This window comes from Rutidosis leptorrhynchoides, chromosome 4 (assembly GCF_046630445.1).
Source record: "Rutidosis leptorrhynchoides isolate AG116_Rl617_1_P2 chromosome 4, CSIRO_AGI_Rlap_v1, whole genome shotgun sequence".
Classification (NCBI taxonomy): domain Eukaryota; kingdom Viridiplantae; phylum Streptophyta; class Magnoliopsida; order Asterales; family Asteraceae; genus Rutidosis; species Rutidosis leptorrhynchoides.
Window position 1 is genome coordinate 501,012,405 of NC_092336.1, and position 9,542 is coordinate 501,021,946.

The window sequence follows — 9,542 nt, forward strand, 5'->3', positions numbered from 1 at the left end:
ATTTGACGAAGACTTCCGCACTTTATGATTATGACTGATGGACTATTATGGACAAAACCGTATGGACATATCAAATAATCCAGGACAAAGAACAATTAACCCATGGTAATAAACTAAAATCAACACGTCAAACATCATGATTACGGAAGTTTAAACAAGCATAATTCCTTTATTTCATATTTAATTTCCTTTATTTCATATTTAATTGCACTTTTAATTATCGCACTTCAATTTATTGTCATTTTAATTATCGTACTTTTTAATTATCGCAATTTTATTTACCGTTATTTTAATTATCGTACTTTTTAATTATCGCAATTTCATTATCGTTATTTACTTTACGCTTTAAATTAAGTTATATTTATTTTTAATATTTTACATTAGGTTTTAACTGCGACTAAAATTTTAAAATCGACAAACCGGTCATTAAACGATAAAAACCCCCCTTTTTATAATAATAATACTACATATATATATTATTAAATTTGTTAAAAATATAGCGTTAAACTTGGCGAGTTCCCTGTGGACGAACCGGACTTACTAAAAACTACACTACTGTACGATTAGGTGCACTGCCTATAAGTGTTGTAGCAAGGTTTAGGTATATCCACTCTATAAATAAATAAATAACTTGTGTAAAATTGTATCGTATTTAATAGTATTTCCTTGTAAAAATATAACTATTTTGTATACACCTCTACGCACATCAAGTATTTTTGGCACCGCTGCCGGGGAAAGTTAAACGCCGAAAGCGCAACGCTATATAAAAAAATATATATATATAATAAACTGAATTCGGGCCCGGTACTGTAGCAGCCCAATTTCTGGCCCGAAACTCTACTCCATGCGACCGCATGGATTTATAATGCGAAGACCATGCGATCGCATGGCTTGATTTGACCCGCCTGAAACCTCAGCCGACCAGTTTAGGGTTTAAATTATTAATAATTATTATTATTAAACCCTAATTAGGGTTATATTTAATAATAATTTGTTTTAGTTTTTAATTAATTTGTATTATTTAGTTTAATTAGTTTTATTAAAATATATAAAATTAATAGTTTTATAAAATAAATAATATAAAATTAATATTTTTATAAAAATTGTACTTTTTACAACCTTAAGTTTATTTTTATATTTTGTATCCTTTTATTCGTTTTAGCGTAATATTTGTATTTTTCGTTCGTATTTAGTTTTAAGTCATAGTTTTTGCCATAGTTATTTTAATTTCTAGATTTTTAGGCTTTGCCGTAAAATCCCTTAAGTACTTTTTATTTAGACTAAGATTTAAGTGCTTTAGAATTTTGCGACACTGTTTTTATAAATTTTAGTACTTTTTAAGTTTATACTGTTTTGAATATAGAATTCCTTTTAAGCTTTAATATTTTTAGACGTAAGTTTTAATTTTTAGTTTTTAGACTTTTTAGTTTCGACGCGCTACTTTCTTATTTTTATTTTTTGACCTTTTATTTTTCGACGTACTCTTTCTTTCTTATTTCTCGACGCTCTAGTTTTTATGACTTAAAATATTTTCTATTTCTTCTCTAAAATTTCTTTAAATTTCGACGAAGAATTATTTTAAGTGGTTAAATTGATAGACATCCAAATTTTCTGCTTCGTAGTAATAGTTAGATTTGTTAGTGGCTGAGTTGTGAGCTTCCGATTTAAAGGGTTCTGGCTCCCTGCTGCATCTATTGGCTATTCGAAACGTGGGCAAAATCAGAAAAGTCTATTAATTTGATAACTTATATAATTTTTATCTTTTATAACTAATAGGTAATTCAGTGAATGCACCGAGCAAAACGTTCACCACCTTTTATACGTTCACCACCTGTAACCAGATTAAGACATCTAGCCAATATTATCGCCGTTGATTTTTCTTTAGAATCGTCATCAAGTCGACCAAGTACTCCAATTCAAATTTCCGACAATCCATTTTTTGAACCCGACCTCACAATTGAGAATCCGGAGGATATTCAGGGACAATTCAGAGATCCTGAACCATTAATCTTTCCTCCGGAACCACCAATCATTCAAACAGAGATTGTCGAGGAACAACCCATTAAATCAGAATCCTCTAGTGATTCAGATTCAACAAATTCAATCATGGAGAATCTGGAACCTCTAAGTATGGAAGACCGAATGAGAGCTAAACGCACTGGCCAAGGTCACGCAATTACTCAACCAGGCATTAATGCGGCAGATTATGAAATCAAAGGACAAATCCTACACATGGTAACTAATCAATGCCAATTTAGTTGTAACACCCGCGTTTTGGGCCTAGATGAAATGACCATTGTACCCTGGGGTATGGCGTAATTAGTGATTTTTATAATTATATGTTTATAATTATTTGGTTGTTTAGTTAAGACCAGTTTGTGACAAGGGTCACAGAACAGGTTCGTTTGTTTAATTTGGACTCCGTTAGGGCAGTCAAATTAAGTACGAAAGATATCAGATAACTGGTAAATACCCGTGTGTTATGGGGTATAGTTTTATAACCCAATATAAATAGCTTGAATCTGGATTATTCCATCATTTTCCCCAAATTAGAAATATTACTCCCGTACCTAACTCCTTCACTCTTGAAATCCTAATTGATCTAAACTTGAAATTGGATTAAGAGACTTTAGAGACTGATTTCTAGCATCATTGTGAGCATCATCTCAAGTTTGTCTTGTTGAATCCATGCTTTGATTGTTAGAAATTGGGTTTTTGTGTTCTTGAATAAAAGTGTGCTTTTTTTAGCTTGAATTTTGTTGAATTGTGTTTGTTAGTGTTAATTGATGTTAGAAATAGCTTATATATAAAAAACACTCAAAAATCGAGGGCGAAAAATGCTCAAAATCAGCGAAGTAGTTCGAAACCAGTTGCTACAGTATTTTGCTACAGTATTTGCTACAGTACCCGAGTTGCTACAGTATCACTATTTGCTACAGTCCGAGTTGCTACAGTGTCACTATTTCTACAGTACCCGAGTTGCTACAGTGTCACTATTTGCTACATTACCGTGTTGCTACAGTGTCACTATTTGCTACAGTACCGAGTTGCTACAGTGCCACTATTTGCTACAATACTTTTGTGAAATTGAAACGGGCGTAACTTTCAAAACGTAACTCCGTTTTTGATGAATAAACTATCGTTAGAATCAAAATAAAGAATACTTTTCAATGTTGAACTTTTAAGAAACTAGATCAAACTGTTTTTGGGTCGAAAATGGAGTTTTAGTGTGTATGTCGTGTTTTGCACGCACCTGTATGCCATTATTGAATGGAGTCATGATGTAGACTCATAAAATTATGAATATATGGTGTTATGACCTAGTTAATTGTATGAAATTATTATATTATTTATTGGATATGTATATTAACTTTGTTTGTGTTTTTCTCAGGTTATAAGGACAAGGAGGAAGCTCAGAAATAATAACTGAGTAGTTGCTGGTAATTGGTGAGTGGGATTATCTCTGGGTGTAGTATAGAGTAGCAAGTTGTGCTACTATGTTATACTATTATAGTTGCTATGCTTAGTAAATATGTTGTAATAATGATCATTGTAGAGTTGCCATGCTAGTCGTAGGGATAGTTGTTCGTAGTGGTAGTTGCTTAACAGTTGTGTGCACAAGTTTTAGTTGCCTGTTGGAACCTATTGTTGTTAGGTTCAGCTCAGAGAGGTCAACCTTGTTGTGGTTGGGTCCAGTTGGCTACTGTTTGTTGAGTATAGTGATGAATGACGCATCACCTGCGTGTGGATTTACTATACTGGGGATTCAGTAGTAAGGACTTTCGGTAGATGCTAGACTGATCAGCTAATGGTCGTGTGCTCATACAAGCTGCCGAGTCTCTAGTTGGAGCATAGTTGCTAGTTGATTGTTGTCAGTTGATAGTTGCTAGTTATTAGTTGTCAGTTGCCTGTTATTGATGGTTGTAGTTACTGTAGTTGTACAAGTTGGTACTGTATGCTAGATCTGTTAGATGATTCCATTCACTTAACCTTGTGCTAATCCCCTCTCACCTCCTCCCTTGCAGGTTTTGGATCTTAGTGCTGGTAGGGACAAGAGTCGGGTTGACGATATGTTTGACAAGACGAACTCTGATGTCTTAACTATTATAAATATGTAACTAGTTGTTTAATGTAACACTGGTGGTTTGTAATAAGTAATTAACTAAGGGTAATTATGTGAATTAAGACTTCCGCTGTGATTAAAAAAAATCAGGGTGTTACAACTTGGTATCAGAGCATAGGTTTGGCCGCATGTACATTGGGTTGAATGTCATGTTCCCAAACCTTGTGTTGTGTCAAACATATCTGAGGGGATGGGTTAAGTGAATGTAGGGATTACATGTGTTAGTTGATAGGTACTAACCTGATTTCCACTAAGAGTTTGTGTGAGTTGTTGTGGTAGTACAGATATGGCAGATAATACAGGAAACGCAACTGGTCCGTCAGCCCCCGGAACATTCAGAGCCCTAGATGAAGACGGATATGTTTCAGAAGAGGATCCGCAGGAACAAATTTTAGATTTGCAAAGTAAGTTAAAGGAAGCACGTGATCGAATAAGGGAATTAGAACAACGTCAGGTAACCGTGAATCCAAGTGGTAGTGTACCGAATCAGACGATTAGTGGGTATCCGGTGCAGTCAAATAATTATCAGCAAATTGGAAGTGCTTTCCAACAACAGCAATGGTTACCACCTCAATATCAGTTTCCTCAACAGTATCAGATGCCACCTCAGTTTAATCAACAGTTCCCAAATCATATGTGGGGTCCGTATCAGATGCCGATGTTTCAATAACCAAAGAAATGTACCTTCAAACAGTTTCTGAATTGTAATCCACCAGAGTACTCAGGAAGTTCTAACCCAACGGTAACACTTAACTGGTTAAGAGAGATAGAAAAGGTTTTTGAGGTATGTCAGTGTGAACCAGAATTGCAGGTTATTTATGCTAGTCGTATGCTGAAGAATAGGACAATGGTTTGGTGGGATACGGTTACTTCTAGTATACCAAAAGAGCAAGTGAACATGATTACTTGGGAACAATTTTATAGTAAAGTTTGTGAGCAGTATTGTTCATCTTATGACCTCAATCGAATTAAGACAGAATTTCTGGCAATGAAAATGACACCTCAGATGATGATAGATGAGGTGATTGAGCAGTATATGGATAAATTAAGGTTTGTGCAACAGTGGGTTCCAGATGAGCAGTCCAGAATTCAGCACTTTGTTAACATAATTTTACCAGAGTACAGAACAATGGTTATGATGGCGACGACGTTATCGCAAGCGTTTGTTATGGCCAAGATGGTAGAGGATGATGTCAGAGCAGCAAGGAATAGAATAGTAGGTTATGAGATGCCACAACAAGATCAGGTGATGAGTCATTCGGACTGTAGGTCAAAGAAGTCTGTTAAGTTGAAACAGAAAAGTGGGTCCGAACATAGTGGGTCAGCATCAAGTCAGAATTCTTGGTGTTATAGTTGCAGATCATCTCATAGTGGTCCTTGTTCAGATTAAACCAAAAGATGTTTGAGATGTGGTATTGTGGGACACGAGATTCGGATGTGTTCGTTCCAAGAGGATGTATGTTGGAGATGTCATTAAGTGGGGCATAGGTCAGCTCAGTGTCCGTATGTAAGAGGATCAGTTTCTGGGGCGGGGCCAGGAGCGCAGTCGGGATCAGTAGGTGGATCTTCTGGTTCTCCAGTTGGGCAGAAAAGAAAGAATCCACCTACGGCAACAGCAAGAGCTTATCAAATGGTTGCAGATGCAGATGTTGATTATGATGTGAATGTAGGTATGATTCAAAATCCTCGTACTGTTTAGTTGTATATATGTATGATTGTGTATATATACATATATGTGTGTTTTAGATTGATAAATCTTGATGGTAGTGTAAGATTTATTTTGTTGTGCTATGTTGTTGTATGCTTAGTTGCGACCCTTGTGTGCCTGGTTGGGTAAGGGTGACCTTTAGGTTTATTGTGAGATTGAAAACAGTGAATTTGATAGAGATGTGTTGGGTACCCTGATGTAGTGGACTTTTTGCCGACATGAGATTATATGATAATAACACTGTTGTAACTGATATGATAGAAAGAGGACTGTGCTGATTGGATAATTCCATTGCTTAAACAGATGTATGATACTGCTAGTTGAGCGTATTTTTGACATTGATGAACATATGTTGCGATTTCCTATGCTTGTTGGATGTGTAGTAATGTTGGTAGATTATATTTGGATGATTGATAGACAAGATTTGAGTAACTATGGTTGGACAGATGTTGTGATTGATTAGTCATAAAGTAGTTAAATTAATTACCGATGCTTATTGGGGAAATTGATTGGACATAAGTTAGTGAATGAGACAAGTAGAATTTTTCCGTTACGAGCAACTCAGAATGAAGGTATGATTTAGGATAATATGCTTGTGTCTGGCCAACAGAAGTATATTGTGATAAATCATACGAAATTTCTGGGAAGCTGAAGGAAAATTAGGCGGCCTGTACTATATTGGATTGTGATGTGACTGGATATGAGACGAATAACCTGTGAAGTTCTGTTGACTTACGAGACAATTTCGTGGACCTAGGTATAGATTTTAGCATGATGACTAATTCTATTGCCTAAGCTTTGGATAATTGGGAAAAGTGGACTGTATAAAGAGTTGAGTTGGATGACAGATCGTGAAATTTATGATATGGAATGGCGAAGAAACACGAATTTGACTCTGATTATTTGACTTGATCGTGTAATTTGTGGGCTTAGGTGGATTAACGGACGTTGATCGACGAAGATTGTGACAAGTTATTTGGTATCGGGAGTGTATTGACGTCAGGAATCTCATTTCCCTATGCAATTGTGGTAGATATTGTCGGTATCGGGGATAAGATCGATAAAGTTAACCGTGTATTTTGGCGGTGCGAGTAACAATTTTTTGGGTTTGTTGACCATAGTTGACCCGATTCCGAGGACGGAATCTCTTTTAAGGAGGGTAGATTTGTAACACCCGCGTTTTGGGCCTAGATGAAATGACCATTGTACCCTGGGGTATGACGTAATTAGTGATTTTTATAATTATATGTTTATAATTATTTGGTTGTTTAGTTAAGACCAGTTTGTGACAAGGGTCACAGAACAGGTTCGTTTGTTTAATTTGCACTCCGTTAGGGCAGTCAAATTAAGTACGAAAGATATCAGATAACTGGTAAATATCCGTGTGTTATGGGGTATAGTTTTATAACCCAATATAAATAGCTTGAATCTGGATTATTCCATCATTTTTCCCAAATTAGAAATATTACTCCCGTACCTAACTCCTTCACTCTTGAAATCCTAATTGATCTAAACTTAAAATTGGATTAAGAGACTTTAGAGACTGATTTCTAGCATCATTGTGAGCATCATCTCAGGTTTGTCTTGTTGAATCCATGCTTTGATTGTTAGAAATTCGGTTTTTGTGTTCTTGAATAAAAGTGTGCTTTTTTTAGCTTGAATTTTGTTGAATTGTGTTTGTTAGTGTTAATTGATGTTAGAAATAGCTTATATATATGTTTAGTAGCTTTCATGTGCTTAAAAACTGATCAAAAACACTCAAAAATCGAGGGCGAAAAATGCTCAAAATCAGCGAAGTAGTTCGAAACCAGTTGCTACAGTATTTTGCTACAGTATTTGCTACAGTACCAGAGTTGCTACATTGTCACTATTTACTACAGTCCGAGTTGCTACAGTGTCACTATTTGCTACAGTACCCGAGTTGCTACAGATTCACTATTTGCTACAGTACCGAGTTGCTACAGTGCCACTATTTGCTACAGTACTTTTGTGAAATTGAAGCGGGCGTAACTTTCAAAACGTAACTCCGTTTTTTATGAATAAACTATCGTTAGAATCGAAATAAAGAATACTTTTCAATGGTGAACTTTTAAGAAACTAGATCAAAATGTTTTTGGGTCAAAAATGGAGTTTTTGTATGTATGTCGTGTTTTGCACGCACCTGTATGCCATTATTGAATGGAGTCATGATGTAGACTCATAAAATTATGAATATATGGTGTTATGACCTAGTTAATTGTATGAAATGATTATATTATTTATTGGATATGTATATTAACTTTGTTTGTGTTGTTCTCAGGTTATAAGGACAAGGAGGAAGCTCAGAAATAATAACTGAGCAGTTTCTGGTAATTGGTGAGTGGGATTATCTCCGGGTGTAGTATAGAGTAGCAAGTTGTGCTACTATGTTATACTGTTATAGTTGCTATGCTTAGTAGATATGTTGTAATAATGATCATTGTAGAGTTGCCATGCTAGTCGTAGGGACAGTTGTTCGTAGTGGTAGTTGCTTAACAGTTGTGTGCACAAGTTGTAGTTGCCTGTTGGAACCTATTATTGTTAGGTTCAGCTCAGAGAGGTCAACCTTGTTGTGGTTGGGTCCAGTTGGCTACTGTTTATTGAGTATAGTGATGAATGACGCATCACCTACGTGTGGATTTACTATACTGGGGATTCAGTAGTAAGGACTTTCGGTCGACGCTAGACTGATCAGCTAGTGGTCATGTGCTCGTACAAGCCACCGAGTCTCTAGTTGGAGCATAGTTGCTAGTTGATTGTTGTCAGTTAATAGTTGCTAGTTATTAGTTGTCAGTTGCCTGTTATTGATGGTTGTAGTTGCTGTAGTTGTACAAGTTGGTACTGTATGCTAGATCTGTTAGATGATTCCATTCACTTAGCCTCGTGCTAATCCCCCCTCACCTCCTCCCTTGCAGGTTTTGGATCTTAGTGCTGGTAGGGACAAGAGTCGGGTTGATGATATGTTTGACAAGACGAACTCTGATGTCTTAACTTTTATAAATATGTAACTAGTTGTTTAACGTAACACCGGTGGTTTGTAATAAGTAATTAACTAAGGGTAATTATGTGAATTAAGACTTCCGCTGTGATTAAAAAAAATCAGGGTGTTACATTAGTGGTGCGCCGAAGGAAGATCCAAACGAACATCTTCGTACATTTAACAGGATCTGTACACTATTTAAAATCCGAGAAGTGGAGGTTGAACAGATGTATCTCATGTTATTTCCCTGGACTTTAAAGGGAGAAGCCAAAGATTGGTTAGAATCGTTACCTGAAGGGGCAATTGATACATGGGATGTTTTAGTTGAAAAATTTCTTAAACAATTCTTTCCGGCATCTAAAGCCGTAAGACTTCAAGGAGAAATTGTTACGTTCACACAAAAGCCAAATGAAACTCTATATGAAGCATGGACAAGATTTGGAAAGTTGTTAAGAGGATGTCCGCAACATGGTTTAGACACTTGTCAAATAGTACAAATATTCTACCAAGGATGCGACATCACTACAAGAAAAGACATCGATATAGCAGCTGGAGGTTCCATTATGAAGAAAACCGCAATTGTCGCTTACAAAATTATTGATAACACTGCTTCCCACTCACATGAGTGGCACCAAGAAAAAGATATCATTAGATCTTCTAAAGCAGCTATAGCCGATTATAGTCATGACTTTGATTCCATTTCTGCAAAGATA

General features: G+C 36.0%; 1 non-coding gene across 1 annotated transcript; it reads right to left on the bottom strand.

Annotated features, from left to right (window-relative positions):
* Positions 1-9,197: 9,197 nt before the first annotated feature.
* Positions 9,198-9,304, bottom strand: LOC139846213 (small nucleolar RNA R71). Its single transcript, XR_011758944.1, has one exon. It is a non-coding gene; the product is annotated as a small nucleolar RNA R71 (small nucleolar RNA).
* Between the last annotated feature and the right edge of the window lie 238 nt (positions 9,305-9,542).